The 8,024-nt window shown below is 35.6% G+C and overlaps 1 long non-coding RNA gene across 1 annotated transcript; it reads left to right on the plus strand.

The window, feature by feature from the left end:
* The first annotated feature begins 822 nt into the window (after positions 1-822).
* Positions 823-7,050, plus strand: LOC125920442 (uncharacterized). The gene is made up of 3 exons (XR_007457051.1): positions 823-911; positions 4,244-4,322; positions 6,647-7,050. It is a non-coding gene; the product is annotated as an uncharacterized LOC125920442 (long non-coding RNA).
* Positions 7,051-8,024: the final 974 nt, after the last annotated feature.

The following is an 8,024-nucleotide window of genomic DNA, read 5'->3' on the forward strand; positions in this document are numbered from 1 at the left end:
TTTACATATATACAGGAAAAGTGATTCTTTCACACAGATGCATACTTCGGGTGACCTTCCAATAATCCAACTCAAATAATAAATATGCATTAAAAACACTATCAAGATATTCAAACTAAAGCAATGGTTCTCATCCAAGGGTGATTTTGCCTACAAGGTGATTATTGGGCAATTTTGAAAACATTTTTGATTGCTACAACTGGAGGAGTACCATTGACATCTAGAGGGTAAAGGCCAGAGATGCTGCTAATAAACATCTTATGATTCACAGGAGAGCATTCCACAACAAAAAACTCTCCAGACCCACACACCATGTTGATTTTGAGAAACTCTGAGCTATGTCATAACACTTTCTGATTCTGATATTAATAATTTTTAAAGTATCCACAGTTATTATAGTTCTATAGTGAGGTGGTTGTATACTAACATTTGAGAGACATTTTTTTAAATGTTTGTTTGTTTTGAGAGAGAGAGAGCAAGCAGGGGAAGGCAGAGAGAGGGGGAGAGAGAAAATCCTAGGTAGGCTACACACTACCAGGGCAGAGACCTACACGGGGACACAGGGCTCGATCCCACAAACTGTGAGACCATGACCTGAGCCATAATCAAGAATCAGTGACTCAACCAACTGGGCCACCTAGATGCCCCTTCAGTGACATTTTGCAGCTGTTGTAGATTAAAAGAAAAGAATTAAAAAGAAAAAAGAAAAAAAAAAGAATGAGGGGTGTTAGACTTCTTAGAACCCAGAACTCTGAGACAATACTGGGATTCCAGATACTTAAATGTCATGTCATTGTCCTTTAAGGCTGTATAAGTTTGTTAAGATTGCCATAAGAAAAGTGCCACAGGGTGGATGGCTTCAACAGCTGAAATTTATTTTTTCACAGTTCTGGAGGCTAAAACTCCAGGAGGTTTGTTTCTTCTAAGGCTTTTCTCCTTTGTGTGTAGATGGCAGTCTTCTCCCTAAGTCTTCACATGATTTTCCCTTTGTGTGCCTGTTATCTAATCTCTTCTTCTAGTAAAAAACACTAGTCATACTGGATTAGAGTCCACACCAATGACTTTCTTCAAATTTAACTATTTTAAGCCCTCATCTCCAAAAACAGTCACATTCTGAGGCACTGAGGGTTAGAACCTAAACATATAAATGCTGAGTGGGACACAACTCAGCCATTAACAGGGGCATTGGCCTGTTTTTGGTCCAGAAGTCCTCCAGAGAGAGCACATCTAGTAGTCATTGTGCAAGCTTTCCAGCCTTTCTACTGCACTAGAGAGCAAGAAGGCATACACAAGCGAAAAGTAAGCCTTATCTGAATCAATCCATAATTTTTGTGAAATGACTGAATTTGCCTCAAATTTTTGCCAGAAATAGTTACAGGAACTCAAAAGAAACAAAAACCGTAACTTTGAATCACAGAACTAATTTGCATATATAAAACATTTCCTAAAGCAAACCAGAAATAGAAGAATGAGTTTTATGCAAGAATTATGTTGGCCATGTTGCCCAGAACGCCACAAGCAGAGACCAGCACGATATATATTTGTTTACTGATACTATCAATGGAGAATATCCTTTAAAACTATATATACTCTATGGTAGCGTGCTTATAAGTTGCCTCCTACCCAGTCTCCAGACTTCTCTCTTACTACTTGTTGTCATGCATTTTATGATTCAGCAACAACAAATTATCAGTAGTCACACGCTCAGTTTATACTGTTTTCCTTCTCCATACAATGCCCTATTCTCTCCTTCCCTTCCCACATTCCCAACTAACCCTTCCTACTTCAAAACTGCACAAAAATAACTTATAACATTTCTTTTTAACAGAAGGTAATATTTTTAAACAGACTAATTTAAACTTGATAGGTCGTACTGAAAACAAAATATATATATATGCATGTATAGGTGTGTATATGTATATACGTACATATGCATATGTATAAAGCCACATGTTCAAAAATATATGTATATGTGTATATGCATATTCATTTATCTATTCACAAATATTTATTATCTATTTTGTGTTAGGCCCCTTGTTAGGTGCTAGATATGTGATAATACAAGATATGCAATATTCTTGCCATCAAATAAAACATATTATTAGAATATATTATAGAACATGTGTAGTAAACAGTAGCTAGCTCTCTTTCTTGAAAAGACAAATGGAGGCATAAAGCCAGTAAGTAAAGCAACAAGCAAAGCACTGACTTTTTAAAAAATAGCATGTAAACTTGTTTTCTTCAAATAATTCTATTTAAATAATTTTTTTTTGGAGGGGATCATAAAATCAAGGTAATCTTTTTAAACTCACTGGCATTCAAAACAAGTTTTCTTGGAATTTTGTGATTAATGAAGCAAATATTTTATAAGTTTCTTAAGAATGATGCATAATGCATGTATTTAATTTAATCATTAAATAGTATGGATTACTGACAACTATTCAGAGTGGGCAATTAAAGTTCCCATTCTGAAACTAAAACATGGCAAAGGAAAAAGCACTATATGAGCAGAGATTGTGAATTTGTCCAGACACCCATGCCTCTCCCAACCCAGCTGAGGGTGTGACTCTACAGAAGGTAGCTAAGCAATTTGAATCCTAGATCCTTTATCTATAACACGACAAAGTTGACTTAAGTGATTAGCATTTCCACTGAATTCCAAAATATTTCTATATTTTGATGAAAAAACAAATATTTTAAAATCTGTTTTTACCAAGTTTTTAAACTTGTTCTCTATATCAGAATTAGATACATAACCAAACCTCATATTTTAGAGGTCGGTAGTGAGCATATGACTTCGGGTTAATTGCTGTTATAAGGTAGCATAGTGTAAGATCTTTGAAAGTTTTGTCAGTAAAATAAATTAATAACTTATGAAGTAAATTATAAATATACATATAAATCTTTACTAAGATTATATATGCTAAGGTCATAGCAACCTCTGAAAATGTTGTATGACCAATTAAACAGTTAAAGTTTCATAATTTTTTTTAACGTTTATTTATTTTTGAGACATAGAGAGAGACAGAGCATGCACGGGGGAGGGTCAGAGAGAGAGGGAGACACAGAATCCGAAACAGGCTCCAGGCTCTGAGCTGTCAGCACAGAGCCCGACGCAGGGCTCGAACTCACGGAGTGTGAGATCATGACCGGAGCTGAAGTCAGACACTTAACCAACTGAGCCACCCAGGCGCCCCTCATAATGTTTTGTCTGTCAGATAGATTGACATAAATGGATTAAAACATGGGAGAAATCTTCACGTAGTTTAATCTTCCTCTGTTTTTCTTTGTTTAACTGTATCTCAAACTATGCACTATTTATATAGACTAGAAATAATTGAGGGGTAATAACTGATTAGCTTTCCTCAGCAGGACTTTGACCAACACATTAAATAAACTTGTTTAAATAAAGCAAATCCATAAAAGCAATAGAATAACCAAAGGAAAGATTGTAAAAGGTGGTAAAAACTAATGGCACTTGAATTATTATAGAACAAGAATAAACAAGGGAGTATGTGAAGAAAATAATTGAGGAAAATAGGTGTACTTTAAAATTACTTTGCATACAACTAATAGCCAACATTCTGGTTACTATCTTTAAATATGCAGAAAATAAAAGATGTATCTGCATCATATTTTACATTTTAGTCATGAAATTAAAAATGAGTGTCATATTTTAGATCTTGACTGTATATCCAGAGGAGTGGAAACAATATGATAAAAAAAAAAAATCATTGGCCCAAAAAGCAAAACCATCTGGTAAAGTCATGAATGACTGAGTTGAACAGCAGGGGAGCCTACTGATAATCATTTTTGCAGTCAATTGAGAATTTTGTAGAGAATATATTAAAGAGTAGTAGTGCAGTGACCCAAATAAATTGCTTAAGAAAAAAAGTCAAAATCAGTTAACAAATATTTTATTCCTAACAAAATTGAATGCTTTTAAGAATTAGTAGGGAAAAATGCGTTTGTTTATTGCTTTGATGGAGCCATTTCCTCCAAATTTTAACAATTCTCTCCACTGAATTGTGCTTTTGATGACATTCCAAGAGAATAGGAAAATTTCCTATGTCCTACTTTTAGTAAGCAAGAGATATTTGTTACTAATGCTTCAATTCTGAAACACAGAAGGATAAAACCAATCCCTAGCAATGAATACTGTGAAACTTTCTTTATAAATTAGTATTTTACACTGCTAACTGTCCTCAAGAAACCATTCTTCATCTCTCTCTTTTTTCTTAAGCAATAGAATGCTGTTATTTACAGCTTATGTGGAGTCGGGACACCCAGCTACAGACTTGATTTCCCATCCTTCACAGCAGGTATGTGAGGTCACAGTGTTATGTCTGGGTCAAAGAGGATGCGAGCACAAATAATATGTATAACTTCAGAGTAACTGCCTTGAAGATAAAGTCATTTGTTCTGAACTTCCTCTTTTCTCTTGCCTCCAATCCATGTAGAGTAGAACAATATCCTAGGTGATGACTGAACATCTAACTATGTCATTATCCTATGAGAAAACTATACCCATGAATGATTTTTTGTAGTAGACCTATTCCAGCTTTGACCTCTCTCTTCTGATAGAATATGAGAAAATTACTTTCAATCTTATTTAAAATAACTATAGTTTTGGTTCATTTGTTATAAAAATTTATCTTGTACCTCATCTCATATAAAAATTTGGTAAGAAATGTGAGAAACTACAATAATAAAAACTCAAAATATTTGTTATTGATTTAGCAATTAGGTGAATGGTGGTGAGGAAACAGGGCTAGTGACCCATTTTATTCCAAGGAAAACTAACAGGAAACAATGCAACCTGCTATGCATTGAATGTGTCCTCCTCAAAATTCACATGTTGAAGCCCTAATTCCCAGTGTGATGGCATTTGGAGGTGGGGTCTTTGGGAGATAATTAAGTCATGAGGATACAGCCCTCCTGAATTAGAATAATGCCCTTTAAGTGGAGATATGAGAAAAATGGTCTATCTTCACCATGTGAAGATACAACAAGAAGACAGCCATCTGTAAACCAAAAAGAGAGCTCTCATCAGAATCTGATCATGCTAGCACCCCAGTCACAGATTTCCAGCCTCCAGAGCTATTAGAAATAAGTATCTTTTGTTTAAGCCACTATGATATCTTACTACCACGGCCCAAACTAAGATACAACCTGTGAGAAAACAGAAAGGAGGCAATGAATTGCTGAGTCTGTTGCTCTAGAAAAATGGATTGGAAGACTACTTCTAGTGGAAGCAAAGAAAGTATCAAATAGTTTCTGGGAGACCTGGCATGATGAATGCCTTCACCACAGACGTTAGACTCTTTTTATTCAATTTCAAAAGGGGCACTATATGTACATCTGTCTCAAAAAACGATATTTTATAATTATAAGACTCTTAAAATCATCTGTCAGACAAATCCAGATGCCAAATAAGTTAAAACCTTCAGTATTCAAACCACTACTCAAAAATAATTTATACACGTGGGAAATCAAAGTTAATGATTCAGAAAGTATTTCTGAATGTACCATTATATGCCCAAGATGGTACAAAGTCTTGAGGCCATAGAAAGGATAGGATATTGTACCTACAATCAAGGATATGTCACCCTTGTTGAAAATACAAAATTAATCAACTTTAAACAATTAAAGAAACATCTGCTATTAAAAATCAATGCTTCTGGTTATAATCTGATTAAAATTATTAGTGTTAATATGTGATTTTCTGGTGAATAAAAAATAAATGACTAAGACATAGTTCTCATGAAAAGAAATTATAATGTAGGATAGGGATGGGGAATTAGTGGTGGGATAGGGAAAAGAAAAATACAAACATAGTCTTACAAACAAATACACAAATAAATAACATAGAGCAGATGTCAAAAAAGAATAAAATGTTATGTCAGGTCCATAGATAGATTGGGAAATTATAGGCACTAAGACCGGTCTTTGAAGAATGGCTAGGAATGGAAAACATTTACTCATCCATCCATTCAACATGTTTTTTGAACAGCTTTTATTATATACATGTTATGTTCCAAGTATTAGGCTCCTGTTCATGGCCACAGAATGTTCACTGACCAACAGATTAGTTCTGCAATGCAGTTGCTCTGGCCAGATGCTGAGAAGACTCGGGTAAATCAGAAGGTATAGCCCTGCTCTCAAGGAGCTCATAGCCTAGAGGGAACTAAGTGAAGGAGAGGGAGAAAACTGCTGATAAAGATGAGGCAAAATGATGATCAGAGTCAAAAAAAGGATTGAATCAGGTGAGGAAGGAAGCAGTATAACCACATTCTGACAAATTAGGTGAAATACAGAAACAGAATAGCATTCAACAAGTAATTACTCTTATCAAAGACTGGTAATAATATACTATAAATAAAAATACAAATAATGTTGGAGAAACCCTTATCTAAGAAGTGGAATTAGAAATTACATTTTTTTTTATTGAGCAAGTACTTCTGGTCCCACACTCAACATCCATAGGTCAACCAAGTTTTGCTTTTTTTTTGTTTGTTTTTTGTTTTTTTCCTAAAAATGCTAATAATCGCATTTAGGAGAATTCCATTGACTAAAAGAATTTTCCATTTTATTATGTTGTGAATGATCTCATTTTATTTACTTATTTATTTATTTTGTTTAACAGGGCCTATGTATTATGATCAAGCAGTGGAGACTTTCCTTCACATACACAACTTGAAAGCCCTACTTGCACTGTAGCTGGAGTAAAGCAGACAATCAAGAGGGTCGCCAGTTTCCTCCAGGTCTTTGATTCTTGTCTATTTCCTCACCTCATGAACCCTGACTACTGACCAAACATAAACCTTGCAGAAACAGTCCTCAGAAAGCACTATTCTGACAATTATCAAGATAAGATTACACTAACAATCCTGAGAAGTTGGCACAAAAATGAGTTCAACCTTCAACTTCAAGTTTTGCAGAATTTAAATACAAAAACTGTTAACCCAAGCCAAACCATAAGGAGACATGTGTCTCTCTCCTCTCCTCTCCCAATAAGACACCAATCTTGTTTCAACCCAGGAAGTTAACCTGGTCTTTAGATGCTCCCAATGTACATCAGCTAAGTAAAGCCTGTATCTTTTCTTTGCATCACTTATATTTGGATAGCACAGAAATGTATTGATAAAGTTCACCCACAAAACAACATTTAACATGTGATCAGTGGCTAACAGAGAAAGATGATCTGCTTTGCCCTCTTTCTATAACAGCAGATGTCTGGCCATGTAAACAAGTCACTCATTTGAAATATCTGAAGATGAGGACAGTTATACCAGTTAAGTCAAACTTCTTAATGTCTGAAGGTATGGCCTACCTTCTTAATGCTTGTATATGCTCAAGATCCATCCTCATCTTAGAAACAAGAAACTCATGGCAAATGCCAGTTGCACCTTAATTGTTTTAGTGTCTTCTCATAAACCCTAGCACCACAGCCAGATCCCACTCCAGAGTCACAAGAAGGATCTTCAGAACTTTATTTTCATTATTTTTTTTCTTTTGAGAGACAGAGACAGAGGGTGCAAGTGGGCAAGGGGCAGAGAGAGAGAGAGAGAGAATCCCAGGGGGGGCAGAGACAGAGAGGGGGGGAGCAGAAAGAGGTGGAGAGAGAGAGAAGTGGGGCTTGCCCCAAGGGGGGCTCATGTTTACCCAAAGCAGGGCCCGAGCTCACCCAATCTGGGACTTGACCTCATGAGCTGTGAGATCATAACCTGAGCCAAAGTCAGATGCTTAACAACTGAGCCACCCAGGCACCCAATTTTCATTATTTTTCCATTCTGTTGAAAATTATTTCTACTTTTCCCTGTGAACCTTTCTCCTTTAAGTCCAGAGGATAATCTCTCATTTCTTTTGGATCTCTAAGTTCACTCCTCATCACAAGGTGCACCTTATATCATTATCACATTGTGTATTCAATTTAACAAATATTTCCAAACATTTATCGCAGGCATTATAGAAGATGAGGCACTGTGAGATTTAGAGGGGATTTAACACACACAATGAATTTA

This window comes from Panthera uncia, chromosome B4 (genome assembly GCF_023721935.1).
Source record: "Panthera uncia isolate 11264 chromosome B4, Puncia_PCG_1.0, whole genome shotgun sequence".
Classification (NCBI taxonomy): Eukaryota; Metazoa; Chordata; class Mammalia; order Carnivora; family Felidae; genus Panthera; species Panthera uncia.